Source organism: Bos taurus, chromosome 12 (genome assembly GCF_002263795.3).
Source record: "Bos taurus isolate L1 Dominette 01449 registration number 42190680 breed Hereford chromosome 12, ARS-UCD2.0, whole genome shotgun sequence".
NCBI classification, from domain to species: Eukaryota; Metazoa; Chordata; class Mammalia; order Artiodactyla; family Bovidae; genus Bos; species Bos taurus.
In genome coordinates this window covers 87,058,544-87,063,545 of record NC_037339.1, presented here as the reverse complement: position 1 = coordinate 87,063,545, position 5,002 = coordinate 87,058,544, and positions in this window count along the sequence as shown.

The following is a 5,002-nucleotide window of genomic DNA, read 5'->3' as shown; positions in this document are numbered from 1 at the left end:
CTAGAGTAACTCAGACGCTCAGCACTCACAAAACAGGGCCTCAATGTTTCCAATATAATCTTCACTCATTTTTTGAAGCGCTCAATGGGACAGCAACCATGTTTCCCTTTGGTTAGAATAATTCATATACAGGTTGATTTTTAAGTGCCATGTCTTTTCATATTTTCGACTTAATCATGTTGACTATATTTTTTATTCGTAGCACCTTCCCAGTACTTCAAGTACAAATGAGAATGGAGTAACTGAGGCATTAAGAGAGAGGGGAGTCGCGGGCAGCCACTGGGAGTAACCCAGTTTTAACTCAATCCATTTTAACTTTATCCAGGTTTAACTCAATCCAGTCTTTTATCCCTGAACCACTCGCTACCTATGAACAAACTCGAAATGGGTCGTTTTATTTATTTTTGGTTGGGCTGAGCACCAGCTCTAGGCTTCAGTAGTTGCAGCTCCCTGGCTCCAGAGTACAGGCTCAGTAGTTGTGGTGCACAGGCTTAGTTGCCTCGTGGCATGTGGGATCTTCCAGGGCCAGGGATCAAACTGGTGCCCCTGCATTCTTAACCACTGCAGCACCAGGGAAGCCCAGAAATGTGTCATTTTAAATGAGCTAAAAAACTGAAAAAAAAAAGTTCCAAAACCAAGTTCTCAAAAACCCCAGCAAGGGGGCAAGGAGTCGTTTTCATTGTTTCATTAAGTCTAAAGGAATCCTATATATGTACACATGCATGTGCACACATGTACACACGTATGGATGTGAGAGTTGGACTATAAACAAAGCTGAGCACTGAAGAAATGATGTTTTTGAACTGTAGTGTTGGAGAAGACTCTTGAGAGTCCCTTGGACTGCAAGGAGATCCAGCCAGTCCATCCTAAAGGAAATCAGTCCTGAATATTCATTGCAAGGACTGATGCTGAAGCTGAAACTCCAATACTTCGGCCACTTGATGCGAAGAACTGACTCATTGGAAAAGACGCTGATGCTGGGAAAGATTGAAGGCAGGAGGAAAAGGGGACAACAAAGGATGAGATGGTTGGATGGCATCATTGACTCAATGGACATGAGTCTGAGCAAGTTCCAGGAGTTGGTGATGGACAGGGAAACCTGGCACGCTACAGTCCATGGGGTCGCAAAGAGTTGGACGCAACTGAACAACTGAACTGAACTGAAAGCAATCCTATAGGAATAAACTATGATGAAGTTGCACACACTAGATCAATAGTTTCCTTGTCTGTCTCCAATCAACTCTGTATTGAAAGCCTAGTTATGCTGATCAAAAGCTTTTATTGTGACAAAGAAAGTGAAAGCTGCTTAGTCCTGTCTGACTCTTTGCAACCCCATGGATGATACAGTCCATGGAATTCTCCAGGCCAGAATACTGGAGTGGTAGCCTTTCCCTTCTCCAGGGGACTTTCCCAACCCAGTGATCAAACCCAGGTCTCGCACATTGCAGGTGGATTCTTCACCAGCTGAGCCACAAGGGAAGCCCAAGAATACTGGAGTGGGTAGTCTATCCCTTCTCCATCAGATCTTCGCGACCCAGGAATCAAACCAGAGTCTCTTGTATTGCAGGCAAATTCTTTACCAACTGTGCTATGAGGGAAGCCAAGGAAAATGCAGTTGTCAGATAAGAGAGTTAATTACATCCTGAGGGTGGAAGGTAGGGGCAAAATGGGCTGATGGTGAGAAATGGCAGAATTTTATAATTCATGTTTGCGTAATGAAATTATTCTTACATAAAATTTTATAATACAAATTCAAGACAGTGAAGGATACACACTTGTAAAATCGCTTATGATTTTACATGAAAAAAAAGTACAGCTGAAAGAAAATCTAGCTTCCTACACATTACCGAGCATGTTTTGTTTAAAATACACACAGAACTACATCCAAAACAAAAGCAGTATTACGTAGTCTCCAAATGTCAGGGAACCTAGCCCTAACTGAACACTCCACCCATGAACATGGCACTGGTCACAGGAAGGGTTACATTTTACTCCAGAACACAGGTCTAATGGATGAATGACAGTACCTTAAAGCAACTGGTGACCATTACACTCTTATTTTTCTTCAAAGATGACAACACGGTCACTTTAAAGTTGGCAGGAAGGCTGATATTTTAGGAAACTATGCATTATTACGAAATACTAGAGCTCTGAATCGTAACAGAAAAGTACTTGGCAGAACAATTACACATTACCTGTTTTGTTTTGGTTTTTTGACACTTTCTGAAGATTAAACACTGATATTAAACTGCTGTTGATGTGGAAAACGGCTTAGTCGAATGTCTTGAAGCTCTTAAAGAACTGTCAAGGAGGTCATGGCTTAATTATGAGGTGTTCACTTTTCCAAAAAACTAAAAAAATAACACCACATGATCAGTGAAGAAACTAAATGAAGCAATGTTATCATCTGGTGGACAAAAATAAATGCGCAGACAACATGACCCTACTGTGTAGAAAATTCTAAAAAACAAATACACACACACAAATTAAAGCTAAGATACAAATTCAGCATACAAAGTCAACAAACAAAACTCAGTTATTTCTATACACTAGGAATGATACAATCCAAAAAGGAAACTAAGAAAACAATTCCATTCCCAACGGTATTATAAAGAATAAAATAATTAGGAATAAATTTATCCAAGGAGGTAAAAGACAATGAAAACTGGAAAACATTCTTAAAAGACATTAAAGACAAATAAATGAAAGCTCATCCTGTTTACGGGACAGACATAATACTCAGATCCCTATCAAATTCCCAATGGCTTTTTTTCCACAAATGAAAAAAAATCTAAAATTAATATGGAAATTCAAGGGACTATAATAGGCAAAACAACCCTGAAAAAGAACAAAGTTGTAGGACTCAAACTTCCGAATTTCAAAGCTTCCTACAAAGCAACAGTTAACAAAACACTGGTACTAGCTTAAGGATATGCACATGGACCAGTGGGACAGAATTCAGAGCCCAGAAATAATTCCTTACATTTATCATCAATTCAACCCTAACCCTAACCTATTTTAAAGTGAGCAAAGTATCTGAACAGATCTCTCCAAAGAAGATATACAAATGGCCAATAGTACCCAATCAACATGACTGGTCATAGGGAAAGGCAAATCAACCAAAATGAAATTTATCACTTCCACCTACTATGGGAGCTAGAGTGAAAAAGCAACAGTAAAAAGCATTGTGAGGATGCAGAGTACCTGGAACCCTTGCGCAGTGGTGGTGGTAATGTAAAATGGTACAGGCACTGTGAAGTCTGCTGTCTCTCAACCACAGTATCATCACATGACCCAGCAATCCCACTCCTAGGCATAGACCCAAAGGACTGAAAATGGGGGCCCAGACAGACAAGCACACAGCCACGTTCACAGCAGCATTATTCACAGCAGGCAGAAGATGAAAGCCACCCAAGTATCCGTCTCTTGACGGATGCAGTAAATACACACGTAATGGAATGCTGTCCAACTGTAAACAGGAACAAAGTTTTGAAAAAAGCTAAAATATGGATAATCCTTGGAAGTATTATGCTAGAGTAAAAAAAGAAGACACAAAAGGACAAATATTCTATGATTCCACTTATATGAAATTATCGAGAATAGGCAAATCCAGAGACAGAAATCACATTAGAGGTTACCAGGTAATGTTCAGCGCTGAGTCTCTCAGTGGTGTCTGACTCTTTGCGACCCCAGGCTCCTCTGTCCACAGAATATTCCAGGCAATACTGGAGTAGGTTGCCATTTCCTCCTCCAGGGGATCTTCCCAAACAAGGGATCAAACCCACACTTCTTGCATCCCCTGCACTGGCAGGCAGATTCTTTACCACTGTGCCACCGAGAAACCCGGGGCTGAGGGAGAGACAAGTGGGGAGTCACTGCTCAGTGGCTAGTTTCTGTTTATAGAGTGATGGAAAAAAGCTGGAAATAAATGCCACTAATTATACACTTGAATAAAAGGACTACCTATGCCCATATGCACACATCCCTTACAGAAAAATGGGAAAGAAAGCAGAGTTCCCATACATTAACTGCTCCCCTCCACCGGATCCCTATCTTGCATTAATGTGATACAGCTGTTACCAAGAGTGATGCATTAGTGTTAACTCAAGTCCACAGTTTGTCACATACATTTTACCAAAATAAAGGAAAAATGCAGAAGAAAAACACAAACGGATTGGGGCAAGTGACAAGGACGGAAGAGCCAAGCTGAGAGAGTTCCAACAGCCAAAGCTAGAACAAACGAAGCCACAAGTAACATTAGTATAGAATTACAACCGAAAACAGAAAATATGTTTACACGAGTCAGTGCTGATAAATAAATGGGATCAATAAATAAAATGAATAAACAGAAGAAAACAGATGAAATCACCATCCACTCCAGGGGATGGAGCTTAACTTAAACCCTGTGTCTAACGGAGGGTAGACTGTACTTAATGATTTGTTTCTAAAGTGTGGAAAGGGGCGAACGATGACTTCTCAGAGGGCAGACGTGGCAGACTCCAATGCCACCAGTGATCAGGTTGACACCTCCTGTAAGTCATGCTGACAACACGCACCCCTGACACATGTGATGAGAAAGGTACCTCACACCTCAAACCCAACGCTCCAGTCCAATCAAGAGAAATACTTGAAACAAACCCAAACTAAGGGAAATTCTACAAAATATCTGACGAGTCCTCTTCAAAACTGTCCAGATCATGAAAGACAAGGTCTGAGACATCGTCACAGCCAAGGAGCCTAAGAGATCTGACAGCCTAGGCCTCCCAAATGCAGATGTGGAAAGAGGACACTCATAAGAAAACTGGTGAAATCCCAAACGCCTGGAGTTTGGTTACTGAAAACCAAGGTGGATTTCTAAGTTATGATGAAAGTCTCACAGCCTCATGAGATGTTAAAAATACAAGAACTGGGTGAGAGCATATGGAAGCTCTTGGTACTATCTTTGTAGATTTTCTGTAAGTTCAAAATTAGCCCCAAATAAAAGTCTGTTGAAAAAAAGACA